At 50.5% G+C, this 24,012-nt stretch overlaps 1 protein-coding gene and 1 long non-coding RNA gene across 3 annotated transcripts in view; one reads left to right on the plus strand and one right to left on the minus strand.

The window, feature by feature from the left end:
• als2b (alsin Rho guanine nucleotide exchange factor ALS2 b) overlaps nucleotides 1–6,403 on the minus strand; it is a 191,511-nt gene extending 185,108 nt beyond the window's left edge. The window contains 1 exon segment of the mRNA XM_038787998.1: nucleotides 6,307–6,403. The gene's annotated coding sequence lies outside the window, so the exon portion shown is untranslated.
• A 21-nt stretch (nucleotides 6,404–6,424) lies between these two features.
• LOC119960251 overlaps nucleotides 6,425–24,012 on the plus strand; it is a 28,861-nt gene continuing 11,273 nt past the window's right edge. Inside the window, exons 1-2 of one of the 2 annotated variants that reach the window (XR_005459352.1) lie at nucleotides 6,425–6,523; nucleotides 23,010–23,165. This is a non-coding gene — a long non-coding RNA (uncharacterized LOC119960251). Of the gene's footprint in view, nucleotides 6,524–17,516; nucleotides 17,577–23,009; nucleotides 23,166–24,012 lie in introns of those variants that run through there. The other variant, XR_005459353.1, reaches the window with a different exon arrangement.

The raw sequence follows: 24,012 nt of genomic DNA on the forward strand, positions 1-24,012 counted from the left end.
GGTGGCGGATCAGGTCAGGTTGAGGAAGGGATGGGTAGGCCAAGTGTTTCATTCGGGGCTGGATGCAAAAAACCGGGGGGTGGCGATCCTGGTGGGGAAGAGGGTGTCGTTTGAGGCGTCTAGTGTGGTGGCAGACAGCAGCGGGAGGTACGTGATGGTGAGCGGCAAGCTGCAAGGGGAGCGGGTGGTGCTGGTCAATGTATATGCCCCGAATTGGGATGATGCGGGTTTCATGCGGCGCATGTTGGGCCGGATTCCAGATTTGGAGGTGGGGGGCCTGATAATGGGGGGGGGGGGATTTCAACACGGTGCTGGATCCGCCACTGGATCGATCCAGTTCCAGGACGGGTAGGAGGCCTGCGGCGGCTAAGGTGCTGAGGGGGTTTATGGACCAGATGGGAGGGGTGGATCCTTGGAGGTTCACAAGGCCGAGGACCAGGGAATTTTCATACTTCTCCCATGTGCATAAGGCCTACTCCCGGATCGACTTCTTTGTTTTGAGTAGGGCGCTGATTGCGGGGGTAGTAGACGCTGAGTACTCGGCGATAGCCATTTCTGACCATGCCCCGCATTGGACAGCACGGTAGCATTGTGGATAGCACAATCGCTTCACAACTCCAGGGTCCCAGGTTCGGTTCCGGCTTGGGTCACTGTCTGTGCGGAGTCTGCACATTCTCCCCGTGTGTGCGTGGGTTTCCTCCGGGTGCTCCGGTTTCCTCCCAGTCAAAAAATGTGCAAGTTAGGTGGATTGGAGATGATAAATTGCCCTTAGTGTCCAAAATTGCCCTTAGTGTTGAGTAGGGTTACTGGGTTATGGGGATAGGGTGGAGGTGTTAACCTTGGGTAGGGTGCTCTTTCCAGGAGCCGGTGCAGACTCGATGGGCCGAATGGCCTCCTTCTGCACTGTAAATTCTATGTAATCTATGTAATTGGGTGGACCTCGAGCTGGGGGAGGAGAGGGACCAGCGCCCGTTGTGGCGCTTGGAGGTGGGGCTGCTGGCGGACGAGGATGTGAGGGGGCGGGTTCAAGGATGCATCGAGAGGTACTTGGAGGCCAACGATAATGGGGAGGTCCGAGTGGGGACGTTCTTGGAGGCGCTGAAGGCGGTGGTTCGGGGGGAGTTGATCTCCATTCGGGCCCACAGGGAGAGAAGGGAGCAGAGAGAAAGGGAGAGATTGGTGGGGGAGATGGTGAGAGTGGACAGGAGGTACGCGGAGGCCCCGGAGGAGGGATTGCTGAGGGAGCAGCGCAGCCTTCGTGCTGAGTTTGACTTGTTGACCACCAGAAAGGAGGAGGCTCAATGGAGAAAGGCTCAGGGTGCGGTGTACGAGTATGGGGAGAAGGCGAGTAGGATGCTGGCACACCAGCTCCGTAAGCGGGATGCGGCTCGGGAGATTGGTGGAGTTAAGGACCGGGGAGGAAATGTGGTGCGGAGGGGGGTAGACATTAATGGGGTCTTCAGAGACTTTTACGAGACTATATCGGTCCGAACCTCCGGCGGAGAAGGGGGGGATGGGGCGCTTTTTGGACCGGCTGAGATTCCAGAGGGTGGAGGAGGGACGGGTGGAAGGTCTGGGGGCGCCAGTTGAGCTTGAGGAGCTGGTTAAAGGGATAGGGAACATGCAGTCGGGGAAGGCACCGGGGCCGGATGGGTTCCCGGTTGAATTTTACAAGGCGTATGCAGACCTGCTGGGCCCCCTGTTGGTTAGGACCTTCAACGAGGCGAGGGAGGGCGGGGCTTTGCCCCTGACGATGTCTCGGGTGCTGATCTCCTTGATCCTTAAGCGACACAAGGATCCCCTGCAGTGTGGGTCATACAGGCCGATCTCACTCCTGAATGTGGACGCCAAGTTGTTGCCAAAGATCTTAGGCACGAGGATAGAAGATTGTGTGCCGCAGGTTATCCACGAGGATCAAACGGGGTTTGTGAAGGGGAGGCAGCTGAACACTAATATACGGAGGCTCTTGAACGTTATTATGATGCCGGCGGTGGAAGGGGAGGCGGAGATAGTGGTGGCGCTAGATGCGGAGAAGGCCTTTGATAGGGTCGAGTGGGGGTATTTGTGGGAGGTGCTGGAAGGTTCGGGTTTGGGGAGGGGTTTGTCAGTTGGGTGAGGTTGTTGTATGAGGCCCCGATGGCGAGTATGGCCACGAATAAGAGGAGGTCAGAGTATTTTCGACTATACCGAGGGACGAGGCAGGGGTGTCCCCTGTCCCCCCTGCTTTTTTGCGCTGGCAATTGAACCCCTGGCTATGGCGCTGAGGGAGTCGGGGGATTGGAGGGCGCTGGTCCGGGGTGGGGAGGAGCACCGAGTGTCGCTCTATGCGGAAGACCTATTGTTGTATGTGGCGGACCCGGTGGGGGGAATGCAGGTGGTGATGGGAATTCTCCGGGAATTTGGGGATTTCTCAGGGTATAAGCTTAACTTTGGGAAAAGCGAGCTGTTTGTGGTACACCCGAGGGACCAGGAGGGGGGTTTTGGGAGGCTCCCACTGAAAAGGGCGGAGAGGAGCTTCAGGTACTTGGGGGTTCAGGTGGCCAGGAGCTGGGGGGCCTTGCATAAGCTTAACCTCACAAGGCTGGTGGAGCAAATGGAGGAGGTGTTTAAGAGGTGGGACATGCTGCCGCTGTCTCTGGCGGGTAGGGTGCAGTCAGTCAAGACGACGGTGCTCCCGAGGTTTCTGTTCCTGTTCCAGTGCCTCCCCATCCTTATCCCAAAGGCCTTTTTCAGGCAGGTTAACAGGAGCATTACGGGGTTTGTGTGGGCACACGAGACTCCAAGGGTGAGACGGGTGTTCTTGGAGCGGGGCAGGGATGGGGGGGGGCTGGCGTTGCCCAACCTCTGTGGGTATTATTGGGCTGCCAACGCAGCGATGGTGCCTAAGTGGGTAATGGACGGGGAGGGGGCGGCGAGGAAGAGGCTGGAGATGGCATCCTGTGTGGGTACGAGCCTGGAAGCGCTTGCAACGGTACCGCTGCCGCTCCCCCGACGAGGCATACCACGAGCCCGGTGGTGGCAGCTACCCTCAAGATTTGGGGGCAATGGAGGCAGCACAGGGGGGAGGTGGGGGCCTCGATGGGGTCCCCGATACGGGGGAACCACCGGTTTGTTCCGGGGAGAATTGATGGCGGGTTCCTGAGTTGGCACAGGGCAGGTGTCAGGAGGCTGGAGGACCTGTTCATAAACGGGACGTCTGTGAGCCTGGGTGAGCTGGAAGGGAAGTTCAGGCTCCCCCCGGGGAACACCTTTAGGTACATGCAAGTAAGGGCGTTTGTCAGGCAGCAGGTGGCGGGGTTCCCCCTGCTGCCACCGCGTGGGGTCCAGGACAGGTTGCTCTCGGGGGTATGGGTTGGAGAGGGGAGGATCTCGGAAGTGTACCAGGTGATGCAGGAGGTAGATGAGGCCTCGGTGGAGGAGCTGAAAGATAAATGGGAGGAGGAGCTGATGAGGAGATTGAGGAGGGGATGTGGGCGGATGCCCTAGAAAGGGTGAACTCCTCCTCTTCGTGTGCGAGGCTTAGCCTCATACAGTTTAAGGTACTGCATAGGGCTCATATGAACGGGACAAGGATGAGCCAGTTTTTTGGGACCGAGGACAGGTGTATTAGGTGCTCAGGGAGCCCAGCAAACCATGTCCACATGTTCTGGGCATGCCCAGCGCTGGGGGAATTTTGGAAGGGTGTAGCAAGGACGGTATCGAAGGTGCTAGGATCCAGGGTCAATCCAGGCTGAGGACTCGCAATATTTGGGGTTGCAGTGGAGCCGAGAGTGCAGGAGGCGAAAGAGGCCGGTGTTCTGGCCTTTGCGTCCCTAGTAGCCCGGCGGAGGATTCTTCTTCAGTGGAAGGATGCGAGGCTCCCAAGCGTGGAGGCCTGGATCAACAATATGGCGGGGTTTATTAAATTGGAGAGGGTGAAATTTGCCCTAAGGGGGTCAGTGCAGGGGTTTTTCAGGAGATGGCAGCCATTCCTAGATCTCCTGGCAGAACGGTAAAAACAAAAGGTCAGCAGCAGCAGCAACCGGGGGGGGGGGTGGTTGTCTCTTTGTTTTTGTTTTGGGTTGAATATCTGTTTTTTGCCAATGACGGCTATTAATTTATTGTTTCTCTTTTGTATTTACGGCGAGGGGGGGTTCTGTTTTTTTTGGGGTTTTTTGTTCTTCGAATTTTCTGTTATTGTTTTCTTTCTTGTGAAAATGTGATAATTTGAATAAAAATTATTTTTTTAAAAACCAAAAGGTTCTATACATTGGAGCCAACGGGGAGGATCGGGAGATGCAGGAATTCCTGAATGGTTTGGAATACCCGAGGTTGGGTGAGGAGGATAGGACCACATTGGAGGGGGTGATAGGGGAGCAGGAGATAATGGAGGCAATTGGGAGGATGCAGTTGGGGAAGATAGCAGGGCCGGATGGGTTCCCAGTGGAGTACTATAAGAAATTTAGGGATAAGTTGGCGCCTCGATCTCCTTGCTGCTGAAGAAAGATAAGGATCCAACAGAGTGTGAGTCATACAGGCCTATATCGCGATTGATTGTGGATGCAAAGATATTGGTGAAGGTGTTGGCAGTTAGGTTGGAGGAGTGCCTCCTGACAGTGATAAAGCAGGACCAGAGGGGATTTGTGAAAGGGAGGCAGCTATTTTTGAATATCAGGAGGGTATTGAATGTGATTATGGCAACGGCGGAGTGGAGGGAGACAGAGGTGGTGGTTATGGTGGACGCAGAAAAGCATTTGATGGCAGTGTTAAGAGCGGTTGGGATTGGGCCACGATTTGTGGAATGGTTATTGTACAAGGAGCTGAGGGCGGGTATCCACACAAACAATATGAGTTTGGGGTATTTTGCTCTGCACCGGGGGCCCAGCAGGGGTGTCGTAAATCCCCTGTTATTTGCACTAGCAATTGAGCCTTTGGCCATCGCGTTGAGGAGTTCAGGGGTGTGGAAGGGAATAGTGTGGGGGAGGGGGTGGAACATAGGGTATCTTTATACGAGGATGAGTTATTATTGTACATGACAGAGCAGAGTGCGTCAATGGGGGGTATACTTGAGCTGCTCCGAGTGTTTGGGTCCTTTTCGGGGTATAAATTGGAGGATTGCTATTGTATTTGTTATTGTTGGTTATCTTTTGTTGGGTGTATATTTGATGAAAAAATGGGAAATGAGGAGAATGAAAATATTTAATTTTTTTGAAATACAGCGACAGACCTGTACCCACCAGTACTGTACCCCAGTGTTATACAGTGACAGACCTGTCCCCACCAGTACTGTACCCCAGTGTTATACAGTGAGAGACCTGTCCCCACCAGTACTGTACCCCAGTGTTATACAGTGACAGACCTGTCCCCACCCGTACTGTACCCCAGTGTTATACAGTGACAGACCTGTCCCCACCAGTACTGTACCCCAGTGTTATAGTGACAGACCTGTCCCCACCAGTATTGTACCCCAGGTTATACGGTGACAGACCTGTCCCCACCAGTACTGTACCCCAGTGTTATACAGTGACAGACCTGTCCCCACCCGTACTGTACCCCAGTGTTATACAGTGACAGACCTGTCCCCACCAGTACTGTACCCCAGTGTTATAGTGACAGACCTGTCCCCACCAGTATTGTACCCCAGGTTATACGGTGACAGACCTGTCCCCACCAGTACTGTACCCCAGTGTTATACAGTGACAGACCTGTCCCCACCAGTACTGTACCCCAGTGTTATACAGTGACAGACCTGTCCCCACCAGTACTGTACCCCAGTGTTATACAGTGACAGACCTGTCCCCACCAGTACTGTACCCCAGTGTTATACAGTGATAGACCTGTCCCCACCAGTACCGTACCCCAGTGTTATACACTGACAGACCTGTCCCCACCAGTACTGTACCCCAGTGTTATACAGTGATAGACCTGTCCCCACCAGTACCGTACCCCAGTGTTATACAGTGACAGACCTGTCCCCACCAGTACATACCCCAGTGTTATACAGTGACAGACCTGTCCCCACCAGTACTGTACCCCAGTGTTATACACTGACAGACCTGTCCCCACCAGTACTGTACCCCAGTGTTATACAGTGATAGACCTGTCCCCACCAGTACTGTACCCCAGTGTTATACAGTGATAGACCTGTCCCCACCAGTACTGTACCCCAGTGTTATACAGTGACAGACCTGTCCCCACCAGTTCTGTACCCCAGTATTATACAGACAGATAGGAACAGGCTCTGTATAACTCTGGGGTAAGACCCTTGGGGCTGGATCTCCCTCTCTGTTTTCCACCCCCGTGCCGCTCGCCCACCCAGGGCCTCACCTGCGGCTCTCCCATGCTCGGTCCTCTCCCTCCCCGATCCCCCGCTGCCCGATCGACTGAAACCTCCACCGGGTCCCAGCGCGGCCTAAACTGCAGCCGACAGAGGCCAGAATACACCGAACACAACAGCAATCGCGTTTCGAAATTGGGAGGCGGACAGAAAGGGACTGGAGTAACTGGTTTACTACTTGTTGCTGACGATGTATTGTGTTCTTGAGTAAGTGTGTTCCTGTGTTTACATTGTGTTCCAGGATTGCGTTGTGTTCCTGGATTAAATTGTGTTCCTGGATTTCATTGTGTCCCTGGATTACAATGGGTTCCAGGATTACATTTCGTTCCTGTGTTTACATTGTGTTCCTGGATTAAATTGTGTTCCAAGATTAAATTGTGTTTGAGGATTACATTGTGTTCCTGTGTTTACTTTGCGTTCCTGGATTACATTGTGTTCCTGTGTTTACATTGTGTTCCTGGATTACATTGTGTTTCCGGGTTCTATTGTGTTCCTGGGTTTACATTGTGTTCCAGGATTACATTCTGTTCCTGGATTACATTGTGTTCCTGGGTTTACATTGGCACCAGGATTTACATTCTCGCCTGGAGTTACATGCCTTCTAGAATTACATTTGGCGCTGGATTGATATTTTTATCTAGTTTACATTTTGTATTGTAGGTACATTGCCATCCAGCGTTATATTGTGTTCTGGAGTTACATTGTGTTCCGGGTTACATCCTTATCCGATGTTACCTTGTTATCCAGGGTTATAGTGTTTCTGAGGTTACGTTGTTTTCTGGGGGGCCCTCCAGTTTTCAGAGGTATAATGGAGCAACCACTGTTAAGGCATTCATAAACTGCACTGTCATAATCTGTAAATTGACCTTCACTCTGCAATTTGGGATGGTGTCAGTGCCTTTTGATTTGAGCTGACAGGCAAGATCACTGCTCTTATGCCAATAGAACAGAACCTGAGGAATTTCAACACCAGTTTAATAATGGCAGATGCCCAAACTTCCTAAGCGAGGGTGGAAATTGGCCACTCCCCTTGGGGGCTAAGGATGGCATTTTGAATGGAAGCCAGATCTGCTGTATTTTCACTCAATTTCCTCTGCATCTAAATGTGGATTGTAGATTGGACAGGTGCATTGTACATTTCTCAGCTACAGCCCTCACACATATTCCAGTAGGAGTTCAGGGTCATGTATCCGGATATTCTTGGGTTAATTTGAAAATTCCACCCAGCACACTGCTCTTCGGTCCTGTGAATAAATTGGAGGCCTAAGCCTCCGGTAGGGCTGGTAACGTGGAATGTCCGGGACTGGGCCGGTTAAAAGGTCACGGATGTTTGAGGTCAAGGAGCTTGAAAGCCGGGCTGGTCTTTCTGCAGGAGACACACCTCCGTGTGAAGGACCAAGTTAGGTTAAGGAAGGGGTGGGTCGGGCAGTTTTTCACTCAGGGTTTGATTCAAAATCGAGGGGAGTGGCAATTTTAATGATCAAATAAATGGGATTTGTGAGTGTGAAGGAGGTGAGGGATCCGGGTGGGAGATATGTGATCCAGCCCACCTCTCATGCTCAGGATATAGGGCACTACACTTTCTTGCTTCTGTGATGTGCCTTTGCCGTCCCAGTTTGGCTGCAGTAAGTCGAGGGGCCCCTGGACAGTTCACCCGTAAAGCAACTCGAAAATTGAAAATCTGGCGGGTGGCTGTGGCACCTAACTTCAGGCAAATAAAATAAACTGCAATCACACATCCCAATCCTTCGCTGTGTCAGAAACAAACGTTCGGAGCATGCAGTTCAGGGTCTTGTTAAAGCTCTCGACATGTCCGTTTCTCTGAGGATGGCATGGAGACAGCGCTGATACCAGTAATGCCCAGCGAGTGGTTGAGCTGCTTCATCAGATTGGTATTGAAATTGGTCCCCTGATCTGTAATGACTTCCTCAGGTGTGCTAACCCGAGAGAACAGCTGGTGCAGGGCACTGATGATTCTGGGTGTGGTGGGTGGTGGAGGGGAAAGGTCTCAGGTTGGGTTATTAGATATGAAAAGGATGTAGGGGGCTGGTTTAGCTCAGTGGGCTGGACAGCTGGTTTGTGATGCAGAACAAGGCCAGCTACACGGGTTCAATTCCCATACCAGTTGAGAATTCTGAATTCTCCCTCCGTGTACACAAACAGGTGCCGGAATGTGGTGACTAGGGGCTTTTCACAGTAACTTCATTGCAGTGTTAATGTAAGCCTACTTGTGACAATAAAATGATTATTATTATTATTGATATCCAGAATTGTTTTTCTCCATTGGACTACGTCCATCGCAATACGTTGGAAAGTTGTAGAGATCACTGGCGGGGGATAAATGGAGCTCCGTCGGCCTTCTGGACAGCAATTTTCTTTTGGCACTGTGGGTATGCTTGGCAGTATATGAGGATGTCTTAGTGTTGGTGTGGCCAAAAGAAACATGAACTGATCCTCTGGTAAGTTTTCTCCTGACCGAAGATGACCTGCCTACGGTATGGTGTGTGCTAGATGGGGAATGAATGGTCTACAAAAGGTCAGTACAACAGGAAGATTGTCCTTTTCCCCCTCTACATACAGAATACTCCCCTCAACCAAGAATCTATCCCCATCTGATTTATCAGTCTGATTTCCTTCCCTGCCCTCTTAGAGAACAATGCCAATGAGGAATCAGACTGTTGAACCTGTCGCATATCCAATGGTACCACTCAGGAATCAACATTTAATCCAGACATGATAGCCTCAAGAGGAGGCAAGTCCCACCTCTTGTCTAGACAGCGCTGTCGTCGGGAATTCCTGGGCCATTTAGCCCCTTCCCCCCTCCCATCACCCCCTCCCCCGCTCCCCGTACCCCACCGAAACAAGCTGTCACACATATCTGCTAAGTGTAGTAATTCTGTTTTTGTTTGCAAGCAAGTAACAACAAGGCAGCACAGTTCCACTTGTGATTTCCCCTCCAAAATGTCATGCAGGACAGGAAGGTCTCCACCCAGAACACAGCAATTTTTAACAGAAAACCTGGTCATGAAAAGCAACAGTAATCTCTGTCATGGGATATTGCTTGGCTTCACTGTGTACACGTTGTATGAGGGCGTGATGACTGTAATCAATGTTGGGATCTGTAAGATGACATTTATTTATATGAGAGAGTGAGCTTCCTGTGTGAAGTACTGAAATAACAGTCTGTCCATTGCCAGTCACCCCTAACTTTAACAGGATCAATGTTACTCTTTCCCACATCAACATCACCATGAAAAGGCACGCAGCAAAAACTGGACATTTTTGGTTTTCAAGAGGGCACATAGAGGCCTTATGGCCTCCCTGCTGGCAGTAGAAACAGAGTAGTTTAGCATTGCTAATATCTGAGCTGTCCCTCTTAGCCCTGTTATCCCCCCCGGTGTAATTTGGTGAATTGGTATTACCTTCTTTGTCTTTCGCTGGTCTGTGTACTTGATGATAGGGTCTGGGTGTGTTCCCACATGCACCCAGGTACAGGTACTGCTGCACCAGCCTTGCTGCCTCGAGTCCATTGGTAGGCTCGTGCTCTTTCACCCATGTTCGTGTACCCACCGCACGAACCTGACTTTCTCCCTGATTTGCTCTTTGGACAGCTCCTCTGGCTCCATCCACCTGCGATACAATCTCTTCAGTAGGGTGGAGGTCTCCTTGGGATTTTCTTCTGCTGGTGTGGTGGATACTTTGAACCGCAACTGACCAAAATGTGGCTAACAGCACCTTCCTGAGGTCAGGATAGATGTTGGACCGATCCTCATCCATCGTGACATAGGCTTTCAACGCCTGGCCAGAAAATAATGGAATCAGGTGGCAGGACCACTCTCAATCTGGTCACCCCGAGGCATTAACCAAGAGAAGATAATTCAGAAAAGATAATTCTCAATGTCTTCTCCTGCCGGGAAGGATAGCATCTTTGGTTCCTTCAGTAGGACGTTGGTAGGGTCGTCTGTTCAGCCTCCCGTGGCATGTCAGGCAGGACTGTAGTGGAAGTTGAGGTCCTCAGATTGCATTGCCATGGTGCTGATGTGGTATGGGGCCATCATGAACTATCACTGTTGCTGACTGAACCGCTGGACGTTGCGGCTTGTGGTCTTCCACCCCTGGACTTCCTTCATCAGTCCCTCCTCTCCTGGGTGGTGATGAATCCCCGAAACAAGGAAACCAGCTCAATCTGCTTGGAGTGGCTCCTTCCAACTTTTGGTCTTGCTCTAAGCTCCTCTGGGGCTCCCTCTTCCAATGTGTCCCAGGCTTCATCTTCATCCTTTTCAGGCTGGCCTTTGCCAGAGTGCAGCCCAGCTCTACCTTTATGGGGTTGGAGTACTCTGTGGATTGCCATCTCACCACTGCCACCAAATCTTCTTTTATTTCCTTTTATTTTCATGTACTTTATGATCTGCTTGCAGAAAAATACTTTTCACTGTACCTTGGTACACGTGACAATAAACAAATCCAATCCAAAATGTCACGCCCCAGGCTTGGGTGAGGATGGGCTATAAATTATATATATATTGAGAAGAGCAAATTACTGCGGATGCTGGAATCTGAAACGAAAGAGAAAATGCTGGAAAATCTCAGTGGTCTGGCAGCATCTGTAGGGAGAGAAAAGAGCTAAAGTTTTGAGTCCGATGACTCTTTGTCAAAGCTCAATCAATATATATATTAATGATCGCAAAGTATGCAATGACACCTTCATGCAAAGGTGTCCAATTATACTCCAAATCTCTGTGCAAAACAAATTTACAATGCACCACAAAAGGCGTTTTGATGGACCAAAGTAACAAATTGTGGTAGCGTGGCCCCATTAAGGAGCGAGCCTTCACAGGCCATGTGACCCACCCAGAGTCTACGGGGACAGAGCACACAAACCACAGCACAGATCCAGGTAGTGAGGGATCATCACAGTAAGCCGAGGAGCCGAGGGAACTACTCCTGTATTGGATTAAAGCAAATTACTGCGGATGCTGGAATCTGCGTTGGAGTTGTGTTTATCTGTAAGAAAAATTCTCCTTTTGTGAAATAAAGTACCACTCTAATTTAACTCTGCGGAACTGCGGGTTTTAAACTCCCGCCATGCATCTCCTATTGGGCGAGCCTCTGCCTACACAGTAGGTAAATTCATATTCCACAAAGCCCATGGGAAATTTATTGATGATACCCGGGTCCTTCGTGGCCACAATAACACCCCTCCCTGCTTAAGTCTGTTTCCCCCTCACTATTCCCGCGGAGTCGAGGTTTCTTCTGCCTCTTCGCAATCGGCATGATGTTCCATGGGCTTGGAACACGATCTGGAGTTGTGAACCGGATTGGTGACCTTCCCTTCTGGAGGGAGTGCTAAAGAGTTCCCAATGCAGATTTCTCACTTGTGTCTGCTACCAACGAAATGCCTGATTCGTCTACTTCCATTTCGGAACCAGAGTTCTCAGCATCCAGAGAGGTGGACACAGGGTTCTGTATCGCTGGTCGCCCTGCACTGGGGACAGCTACCTCTATGACCGGTGTTGAGACTTGTATGGAGATGGACTCTCTACTTCGAAGGTGGTCCAGGTGTTTTCTCAAGCACTTATCCTGGACCTTCACGGGGTAGAACCCCGATTTCTCCAAAATGACTCCGGGGACCTAACTGGAGCCATCCCCACAGAGTAGGTTGCCTGTCTAAAATATTCTTTCAGATTTATTTTCTGATCCTATTGTTGGGAATCCACCCTCCCCACCAGGTTTGGGAATCCACCCTCCCCACCAGGCTTAATCTCATGCGAAACCGCTGTTCCATTAAGAGTTCTGCCAGGGAAGGTTGCACGTTTGCCCAGTGGTGGACTCTGCTGCCTCATGGGTTCGATCCTGACCCTGGGTCACAGTCCGTGTGGAGATTGCACATTCTGCCCATGTTTGTGTAGGTTTCACCCCCACAACCCAAACATCTGCACAGTAGGTGGATTGGCCATGCTAAATTATACTTTAATTGGAAATTTTGTTCATTCTTCCAGCGGAGCGGGCAGAGAGGGGAGAGATTTTTGGAAGGTAAGCTGAGTTTTTGACTTTTAACTTACTTTTTCTGACCTTTTTTTTCTCAGAGCAGCAGGAGACCGGAAGGCGGCCATGGGGAGACCTGGGAAGGTTGTATTACCCAATAAATTTGAATGGTGAGGAAACCTGAGAGATTATACTTGTAGTGTCTCCCACCCTCCCTCCTCCTCTAACCTAAAAAAAAGGACTCAGTGCTGTGAGCAGGTAAGCTATTTTTCTTTCTTTTTTACTGGGAGACCAAGTAGAGGTGATGGCAGCTAGAGCAGTGGAATGTTCCTCCTGCAGGAAAAGGAGGTAAGGGAGACCACTGGTGTCCTTGCTGACTTCACCTGCAGGAAGTGCAGCCATCTCCAGCTCCTCACAGACCGTGTTAGGGAACTGGAGCTGGAGCTGGATGAACTGAGGATCATTCGGGAAGCTGAGGGGGTGATAGATAGAAGCTACAGGGACATAGTTACACCTGGGAACAAAGATAGCTGGGTAACAGTTAGAGGTGGGAGGAGGAGGAAGCAGTCAGTGCAGGGATCCCCTGTGGCTGTTCCTCTCAACAATACGTATATCGCTTTGGACACTGTTGTGGGGGATTACCCAGCATGGGTAGGCTGCAGTGACCGGGTCTCTGGCACAAAGTCCAGCTCTTGGGCTCAGAAGGGAAGGGGGGAGATTAGGAGAACACTAGTTATTGGGGACTCAATAGTTAGAGGTACAGACAGGCGGTTCTGTGGGCACGGGCGAGACTGTCAGGTGGTTTGTTGCCTCCCGGGTGCCAGGGTCCATGACGTCTTGGATTGTGTCGTCAGGATCCTTAAGGGGAGGGGGAGCAGCCAGAAGTCGTGGTGCACATTGGTACCAACGACGTAGGTAGGAAAAGGGGTGTGGATGTAATAAACGAGTTTAGGGAGTTAGGCTGGAAGTTAAAAGCCAGGACAGACAGAGTTGTCATCTCTGGTTTGTTGCCGGTGCCACGGGATAGCGAGGCTAGGAATAGGGAGAGAGTGCAGTTGAACACGTGGCTGCAGGAACGGTGTAGGAGGGATGGCTTCAGGTATTTGGATAATTGGAGCGAATTCTGGGGAAGGTGAGACCTGTACAAGCAGGACGGGTTGCATCTGAACCAGAAGGCACCAATATCCTGGGAGGGAGGTTTTCTAGTACTCTTCGGGAGGGTTTAAACTAATTTGGCAGGGGAGTGGGAACCGGATTTGTAGTCCAGCAACTAAGGTAGCCGATGTTCAGGATGCCAAAGCGTGTAGTGAGGCAGTGGAGAAGGTAACACTGACAAAGGAGAGTACTTGCAGGCACGGAGATGGGTTGAAGTTTGTATACTTCAACGCAAGAAGCATCAGGAATAAGGTGGGTGAATGTAAGGCATGGATCTGTATTTGGGACTACGATGTGGTGGCCATCACGGAAACTTGGATAGAGGACGGGCAGAAATGGTTGTTGGAGGTTCCTGGTTATAGATGCTTCAATAAGATTAGGGAGTGTGGTAAAAGAGGTGAGGGGATGGCATTGTTAATTGGAGATAGTATGACAGTTGCAGAAAGGCAGTTCGAGGAGGATCTGCCTACTGAAGTAGTGTGGGTTGAAGTCAGAAATAGGAAAGGAGCAGTCACCTCATTGGGAGTTTTCTATATGCCCCCCAATAGCAGCAGAGATGTGGAGGAACAGATTGGGAAACAGATTTTGGAAAGGTGCAGAAGTCACAGGATAGTAGTCATGGGTGACTTCAACTTCCCAAATATTCGGGCGGCACGTAGCACAGTGGTTAGCATTGCTGCCTACGGCACTGAGGACCCGGGTTCGAATCCCGGCCCTGGGTCACTGTCCGTGTGGAGTTTGCACAATCTTCCCGTGTCTGCGTGGGTTTCACCCCCACAACAAAGATGTGCCAATTAGGTGGATTGGCCTCACTAAATTGCCCTTTAATTGAAAAAAAATAATTGGGTACTCTAAATCTTTTTTTAAACTTCCCAAATATTGAATGGAAACTCTTTAGATCAAATAGTTTGGATGGGGTGGTGTTTGTGCAGTGTGTCCAGGAAGCTTTTCTAACACAGTATGTAGATTGTCCGACCAGGGGGGAGGCCATATTGGATTTGGTATTTGGTAACGAACCAGGGCAAGTGATAGATTTGTTAGTGGGGGAGCATTTTGGAGATAGTGACCACAATTCATGACTTTCACTTTAGTAATGGAGAGGGATAGGTGCGTGAGGGGGAAAGGTAAATACAATGCTGTCAGACAAGAACTGAAGTGCATAAATTGGGAACATAGGCTGTCAGGGAAGGACACAATTGAAATGTGGAACTTGGTCAAGGAACAGATACTACGTGTCCTTGATATGTATGTCCCTGTCAGGCAGGGAAGAGATGGTCAAGTGAGGGAACCATGGTTTACAAGAGAGGTTGAATGTCTTGTTAAAAGGAAAAAGGAGACTTATGTAAGGCTGAGGAAACAAGGTTCAGACAGGGCGCTGAAGGATACAAGATAGCCAGGACGGAACTGAAGAAAGGGATTAGGAGAGCTGAGAGAGGGCATGAAAAATCTTTGGCAGGTAGTATCAAGGAAAACCCCAAGGCCTTTTACACATATGTGAGAAATATGAGAATGACTAGAGCGAGGGTAGGTCCGATCAAGGACAGTAGCGGGAGATTGTGCATTGAGTCTGAAGAGATAGGAGAGATCTTGAACGAGTACTTTTCTTCAGTATTTACGAATGAGAGGGGCCATATTGTTGGAGAGGACAGTGTAAGCTCAAGGAGATACTTGTTAGGAAGGAAGATGTGTTGGGCATTTTGAAAAACTTGAGGATAGACAAGTCCCCCGGGCCTGACAGGATATATCCAAGGATTCTATGGGAAGCAAGAGATGAAATTGCAGAGCCGTTGGCAATGATCGTTTCGTCCTCACTGTCAACAGGGGTGGTACCAGGGGATTGGAGAGTGGCGAATGTCGTGCCCCTGTTCAAAAAAGGGAATAGAGATAACCCTGGGAATTACAGGCCAGTTAGTCTTACTTTGGTGTTAGGCAAAGTGATGGAAAGGGTACTGAGGGATCGGATTTCTGAGCATCTGGAAAGACACTGCTTGATTAGGGATAGTCAGCACGGATTTGTGAGGGGTAGGTCTTGCCTCACAAGTCTTATTGAATTCTTTGAGGAGGTGACCAAACACGTGGATGAAGGTAAAGCAGTGGATGTAGTGTACATGGATTTTAGTGAGACATTTGATAAGTTTCCCCATGGTAGGCTTATGCAGAAAGTAAGGAGGCATGGGATAGTGGGAAATTTGGCCAGTTGGATAACAAACTGGCTAACCGATAGAAGTCAGAGAGAGGTGGTGGATGGCAAATGTTCAGCCTGGAGCCCAGTTACCAGTGGGATACTGAAGGGATCAGTTCTGGGTCCTCTGCTGTTTATGATTTTCATTAATTTTTTTTTTTTTAAATTTAGATTACCCAATTATTTTTTCCAATTAAGGGGCAATTTAGCGTGGCCAATCCACCTACTCTGCACATTTTTGGGTTGTAGGGGTGAAACCCAAGCAGACACGGGGAGAATGTGCAAACTCCCGACGGACAGTGACCCAGAGCCGGGATCGAACCTGGGACCTCAGCGCCGTGAGGCAGTTGTGCTAACCACTAGGCCACCGTGCTGCCCTATGATTTTCATTAATGACTTGAATGAGGGAATTGAAGGGTGGGTCAGTAAATTTGCAGATGATACGAAGATTGGTGGAGTTGTGGATAGTGAGGAGTGTTGATGTCGGCTGTAAAGAGACATAGTTAGGATGCAGAGCTGGGCTGAGAAGTGTCAGATGGAGTTTAACCCTGAAAAGTGTGAGGTTGTCCACTTTGGAAGGACAAATATGAATGCGGAATACAGGGTTAACGGTAGGGTTCTTGGCAATGTGGAGAAGCAGAGAGATCTTGGGGTCTATGTTCATAGATCTTTGAAAGTTGCCACTCAAATGGATAGAGCTGTGAAGAAGGCCTATGGTGTGCTAGCATTCATTAGCAGAGGGATTGAATTTAAGAGCTGTGAGGTGATGATGCAGCTGTACAAAACCTTTGTAAGACCATATTTGGAGAACTGTGTGCAGTTCTGGTCGTCTAATTTTAGGAAGGATGTGGAACCTTTGGAAAAAGTGCAAAGGAGATTTACCAGGATGTTGCCTGGAATGGAGAGTAGGTCTTACGAGGAAAGGTTGAGGGTGCTCGGCCTTTTCTCATTAGAACGGAGAAGGATGAGGGGCGACTTGATAGAGGTTTATAAGATGATCAGGAGAATAGATAGAGTAGACAGAGACTTTTCCCCCGGGTGGAACAAACTATTACAAGGGGACATAAATTTAAGGTGAATGGTGGAAGATATAGGGGGGATGTTAGAGGTAGGTTCTTTACCCAGAGAGTAGTGGGGCATGGAATGCACTGCCTGTGGAAGTAGTTGAGTCGGAAACATTAGGGACCTTCAAGCGGCTATTGGATAGGTACATGGATTACGGTAGAATGATGGGGTGTAGATTAATTTGTTCTTAATCTAGGACAAAAATTCGGCACATCATCGTGGGCCGAAGGGCCTGTTCTGTGCTGTATTTTCTCTGTTCTATGTTGAAAAAAACCATTTCTGCCAGGATGATTCCTGTTGAAGTGTGAGGGATGGTCCTATAATTCAGGGTTTGTTACACTGCGGGTCGTGACCTTTGGGCGGGTCGCAGGCGTATGTTGGGATCGTTGAGGAGCGATCGATCGCATCGTTTCCAATCACAGGAGAAGCACCCAACGGCCAAAAGTGGCTTTTAAATTGAGAATGCCAGCCGTGACCAGCTTTTAAGTTGAGAATGTCAGCCGTGACTAAGTTTAAATAGAACAATGCAGTCTTCCGACCAGAAGCGGCGGTAGAGAGCAGGTCACGCGCCTGGCATTTACACTGACATCCGTGCTTTTGCCGCAAAGTCATAGAGCAGAGATTCCTCCATTTTCTAGCTCCGAGCAAGCAAGGCAACAGGACTGTGAGGAACTGAAGATGGATCATTTTAAACAAATAAAAATGGCATTTGAAGGCTAAGTATGACGTGTTCGATGACAAACGTCTTGATTTTCTTCAAAGGATGCAGCAAGAACTTACATCATCAGCTTAAGTCCTTAGCTGAAGTGTAACATTGAATGACAAAACAAGTGAGATTGTGAGGACCAAGCAGGCTCACTTGTCACATTAAAGGTGAGGGAAATGGGCGGGCAGCACGGTGGCGCAGTAGTTAGCACAGCTGGCTCACGGCACCGAGGACCCAGGTTCGATCCCGTCTCTGGGCCACTGTCTGTGTGAAGTTTGCACATTCTCCCCGTGTTTGTGCGGGTTTTGCCCCCACAACCCAAAGATGTGCAAAGTAGGTGGATTGGCCACGCTAAATTGCCCCTGAATTGGAAAAAATGAATTGGACCCTGTAAATTAAAAAAAAGGTGAGGGAAAGGGAAGGTTGGACTGCGTGGGTCACGAAGGTCGGCTGGCGTTGGTCGTGAAGGTTGGCCAGTTGGTAAAAGTGAGGCGCAGGAAAAAAAAGTTTGAAACACATTGCTATAATTGAATCAAAACCGTGTCAACTTGTCTCCATGGATCCTGCTGGTTGCTTTTTTGTGCCAATTTTGAAAGTTTGCACCACTCGTTCTGCCAGTTCATTAGATGATGGTTATATGATGTTGTTCTAATATGTCAGATGACAATTAAGTTTGTCTTGAGGAGGTCGGTGGTAGGGTTTGCCTGGAGATGGAAACCGTTTATTGATTTATTCCAGGTCAAGTAAGTCAGCAGGAGGGGTGGGTGGGGGTGTTAACAAGAAAAGCCATGGCTAAGGGTCTCAGCAGTATGTCTGCCTCACTGGGGGATGTCACCCAGTACCAGGTCGACCTTGATGGGGTTCTGCGGGACATGTCCCACTCACAGATGGGAATGGCCGAGGCGCTGCGGAGCCTGTCCCAGTCACAGTTGGGCATGGTTGAGGCATTGCAGAGCATGGCCCGGTCACTGGAGGATGTGTCCCAGTCACTGAGCAGCAAGGGCGTCGACATGATGGTGTGGACTACAGGGAGACCACCAGGACTGACAGAGCCAGATGATGCAGCGGCAGCCGAGGCCCAAACCAGCTGCCCCTCCACCCCAAGGTGAACCCCAGGGTCTTATGAGCACCGACAGGGAGGAGGGGGCGCCGAGTGCCAACCGGGACCTGTCCCATGCGGTGGCGACGGTGGTCGGCAGCACTCCCAAGTTCCACCCGTCTAATTAGGCCGCGTCTTGGGGTCAGCACACGGGACAGGGCAGCACAGCTGTGCATGTGCCGTTGGCAGTTGAGCTGGGGCTCTGCGGCCCCAGAGCCCGCTCGCCAGGGGCATCGAAGGCCACGGGGCGAGGTAAGCAGCTGGCTGCCCCCACCTCAGATGTGCATCATGGGGAAACATCAAGACATCGTGGTAGATCTAGGAGGGCCAGGCACATTGAGCATCACTGAAGGCACTGGGGTAGGGGGAGGTTGGAGGCCTGGTGTTTGGGGGGGGGGGGGGGGGGCACTATCGGGAATGGGGTATTGTACAGCACATTAAACAACTTTTTGCACAACCATGTTTTTAAAATAAATGTTTTTATTCTCCATTTTCACATATTCCTTCAAAATCTACACTCCACCCACAAACAGTAAACGGTAACAAATCCAAAATCAATCCCCTTAACAATAACAACGATCCCATCCTCCCACCACCCCAAACAACGGCCCACCTGTAATATATGCATCCAATAAAACAAACCCTCCCACGGTGGAAACAAAAAACAAAGGAGAAAAAGACAAAAAGAGTCCGGGACCGCTCATAGTCACCATAGAGTCCACTCCCCCCCCCCCACACAGCGCCATCCAACCTCTGAAAGAGTGCCGTACATGATACCCAAGAGTTGTAAACCCTGCTGCCCCTCTCCAACTCCTCCCGTCCGCTTCCTCTTGTAAAACTCCTCCCCCCCCCAACCTCGGTTCCTTCCCCCAACTTTCCACCCCGGCTAGACCCCTCAGACCCTGTTTTGCCAGGCTCCGAATGCCGCAGCCCCTCCCCACACCTCACTCCCGTTCACTGGCCGGCCTAAACCGGCCAGCATGGTAGCCCCCGCCCGGGTCTCTTTCCCCCTTGCCCGACCCTAGGAAAGCCCAGAAATCCCCTTTTAGCACACAAACCCCGCATATCCACCTACACCCTAAAGAGCCCTCACTTCGAGTGAAAGTCTCATCACTTCCCTTGTCCAAATATATACAACATCGGCTCCTTTAGCCCGTACACCCGCACGCAGTGAAACAAAAAAAAGAAGAAAATACAGTCATGAGGTTACATCGGCACATGACCATTTCTCAGTTCTGCCACTGTCCTGCCTTCGCAAACTCCTCCGCTGCTTCCGCCGTCCCAAAATAAAAGTCCTTGAGCTTGTAAGTCACCCTCAGCTTTGCTGGATATACAATGCCGCACTGCACCTTGCTAATGAACAGTGCCCTCTTCACCCGGTTGAAAGCAGCCCGCCTCCTCGCCAGCTCCACCGTAAAGTCCTGGTATACACGTATACCAGCTTCAGCCCACTGCACCACCCGCTTCTGCTTGGCCCAGCACAGGACCTTCTCCTTCACACTGTACCTACGGAAGCACAGAGTCACTACCCTTGGTGGCTCACTCGCCTTTGGTACAGGCCTCCACGACCGATAAGCCCGATCCATTTCATATCGGGAGGGATCCTCCCCCTCCCCCAATAGTTTCACCAGCCTCGCAGCAAAATACTCAGTCAGCCTCAGCCCTTTACTCCTTCGGGCAGCCCCACAATCCTCAAATTCTGTCGCCTGGATCTGTTTTCCAGGTCTTCCATTTTTCCTCACATCTCCTTCCCATCGAGATAAGTTGATCACCGTGCTGCAATAATGTATCCTCCACTTCCTTCAGCGCCTCCCCTTGCTCCCGCATCTCCGTCACTGCGCTCGCCACCGCCGTCGTCACCGTGGAAATCACCTCCTTCACCAGCTCACTCAAAACCTCCCTCATCTCCTTCCTCATTGTCTCCATGTATTTTGTAAACTGCCTTTCGAATTCCGCAGCCATTACCTTAGTTATTTCTTCAGCCGTAAGCAATGCGGCCTCCCCTAGTGCTCCAGCCTCCATTTTTTGCACAACCATTTTGATGCCTCTGTCACTTTCTTCCGCAATGCGGGCTGATCCCCGGAATCTTTACCTGTCTCTCCAGGCAACACCCCCTCCCCGTGGTACCCACCCACCCTCCAGCCGTGGTCGTGTCCCCTGAGCTGTGTCCCATTCCCTGGTTGTTTGGATGTTGACTGCTGCGTGTGTGGTGTTGACCCTCACATCAAGATTTGATTGGAATGCTAGGCAATCACTCCTACAGGCTACCTGACCCGCCAACTCACAGGAACCCACTTGGCTCTCTTAACCTCAGCATTTGGTGGGGGTTTTGGGTGATCGGTGGGGCAGATGGGCAGGGACAAGGGTTGCCCCTGGCATGGGGCTGGGATCCAAGGGTTGGCACAGTGATGTCGCAAGAGATTGCCCCCCCAGTTGCCCCACAGTGCCTCCCCCGACCCTCCCATGGCAGCCCACCCCTGCAGAGGGTCCTCCAACCCCGCCGAGCACTGTGAACACTTGGCTGAGAGCAAAGATTGCTACTATAACGATAGTGACATTTAAGGGGCATCTTGACAAATACATGATTAGGATGGGAATAGGGGGATACGGACCCAGGAAGTGTAGAAGATTTTAGTTTAGACGGAAGCATTGTCGGCACAGGCTTGGAGGGCAGAAGGGCCTGTTCCTGTGCTGTACTTTTCTTTGTTCTTTGTTCTTTTGCGCCAGTGTGAGCACTTGCTGGGGAGGCCGGTAAATGACAGGAGACCATTGGATGACTGGTGGTTCTTGTTAATATTGAAATGAGGCTTAAATGGTGATAATTGGTTTCTCGCCATGCTGCAGCAAGATTCCGAATTCGCCTATGGGAACGGGCCGGTTGCATAGCAAACTGTTTGGCGCCTGGCGCGGTTCATGGGCGCGATTCTCCCAACGGGAGACTAAGTGGCGACACCCCCTATTCTCCCACCCCCAGGGGGCAAGGAGCGGCGCTGCGTCAATTTCGCGTGTCGGGCCTTGGCGCCCACATCAAAGCGGGGCCGCCTAAATGACGTGGCCGGCGGCACCTAAATGACGTCACCCGCGCATGCGCAGGTTAACCGGCGCCAATCCGCACATGCGCAGTTGCCGTCCTCCCCGCGGGCACCCCGCAAGACATGGAGCGTTGATCTTGCGGGGCGGCGGAGGGAAAAGAGTGCGTCGTTTAGAGACGCCGGCCCACTGATCGGTGGGCACCGATCGCGGGCCAGACCCCTCCCGAGCACCCTCCTGGTGCTCAATCCCCCCCCCCACACACAGGCCGCACACGCAGCATTCGCACGCTATTCACGCCGGCAGTGACCAGGTGTGGTTGGCGCCGGCGTGAACCAGTCGGATTGGGTAGGCCGCTCGGCCCATGCGGGCCGGAGAATCGCCGCTTGATGTTTAGAAACGGCGAGCGGCGATTCTCCGAGCGACCTGTCGTAAAACACGACACGCCGTTTTGGGGGGGGGGGGGGGGGGGGGGTGGGAGAATCGCGTGCGGGTGCCAGGGCGGCGTGGTGGAAATCGCCCGGCACTCCCGCGATTCTCCCACCCGGTGTGGGGGTCGGAGAATCGTGCCCCACATTTTTGATCTTTCCCGCTATTCACCGGCCTTGTTACACTTAAACGCGAGTATAACAAGGCCAGAAGGTCGCGCCCAATATGTCTGATGCCATTTGATTTCATGAAGGCCTGGAACTTCCTACTTGTGAAAACCATGCCATTGTCGGAAATCAGGATGTCTGGCATGCCGTGTGTGCAAAAATGCTGTTGTAGTTTCTCGATCGTAGAGTGGAAAGTTGTGGAACCCATGCGGTGTATCTCCAGGGAACCCGGAAAAGACCCGGCCGGGGCAATGTGCACTCTCACCCCTGACCCGTCTGGCCCTTTTTTAAAAGAATTTTCGAGTACCCAATTCATTTTTTCCAATTAAGGGGCAATTTAGCGTGGCCAATCCACCTACCCTGCACATCTTTGGGTTGTGGGGGTGAAACCCACGCAAACACAGGGAGAATGTGCAAACTCCACACAGACAGTGACCCAGAGCTGGGATCGAACCTAGGACCTCGAAGCCATGAGGCAGCAATGCTAACCACTGCACCACCATGCTGCCCTCTGCCTGGCCATTCCCGCGGGTGTACCGCCGAACAAGGATTCTGATTTTCCCGGCATGAATTGCACTGCTTCACCAAGTTCATGATGTCCGAGTCAAAACTGGGCCAACAGACATGAGGAGCATTTACATTTTAGAGACCCCAAGGTAGCCATTATGTAGCCGCACAAGGAATGTGCGCTGACTAGGGCAGGAGATGACTACCCCAAAGAATAATACCGTTCTCAACACTAAGTTCATCTTTCTTGGTTAGATAAGGTTTCATGTCATCAGAGGGTTGTTGTCGGACTTCACCGTTCAGGAGCATGTGCTTCAATTTTGACAGTGTTGGATCATTTTGTGTCCTGGTCTTGATTTGTTTTGCAGGCACTGCTAATGTCTCTAAGAAATTCAGGGTCATCGTAAACTCTTCCAACGCCAGCAAGGGAGCTGGGCTGATGTGCAGTGGGAGGCGACTCAAGGCATCAATGTGAGCTATTCTCGTTCCGGGTGGCGGCTCTGAGGTGGACAGTCGCACATAAGGTGACTCCTGTTTGGGAATTCGGTTTTTGGTCCTTTTTTTGTTTTAATGTTTTTTTATTGGGCTTTCGAACAAATGTATATTTACCGTTATGTACACAAAATAGAATACATATATATATGTGTATATAAGGGAACACGCACAAAAAACAAAACAAACAACAACAAAAAAAAAGTTATAATAAAATAACTGGTAGGGTATTATGTGCTAGCTCAACAACATCAGCTCTGTACAATTGGCAGTATTGTTTTTAGCACACAAGTAGGCATCTGTTTGTGGGGGGGGAACTGGAGGGGGGTGCAGATACATTTGGGCACTGGGGAAACAATTACAGAACAATTACAGAGGGCAATACGCAAATGGATCTTGTTTTTGAAAACTCACCACTATTCTTAGAATTCCCCTATACCAAAAAGGGCCAATATTCTAAATGGTGAACAGGGATTCTCACTCCCTGACTCCGATGCAGGCTTCGGTGGGTGCCATTCAGGTCAAACTATATTTTCAAGTTATCCCCCAGTATAACCCACCGAAGATTTTATCTACTTACCACTTAGTAGCATCGATGTCCTGGGTCCTGCATTGCTAAGTAAGTAACGTAGACTTTCAGGAATAAACCACTTTTTCAGGTTAAGTTAAGTTATTTTATTATTATATTTTTTCTTTTAAAAGCTGCAAACACTTTCTTTACAGAAAGGTAAAAAGATCTTTCTTCTGGATCCTTCCTGTTGGTTGAAGGGACCTTCAGGCCCACCTTGACAATCAATCTTCTTTGAATTCTGGTCATTTTTGGATGTATTCGCTGGTTAGCTCTGTTGCTGTGTCTTGTTGATCCATGTACTGAGCTAT

Source organism: Scyliorhinus canicula, chromosome 2 (genome assembly GCF_902713615.1).
Source record: "Scyliorhinus canicula chromosome 2, sScyCan1.1, whole genome shotgun sequence".
Taxonomy (NCBI): Eukaryota; Metazoa; Chordata; class Chondrichthyes; order Carcharhiniformes; family Scyliorhinidae; genus Scyliorhinus; species Scyliorhinus canicula.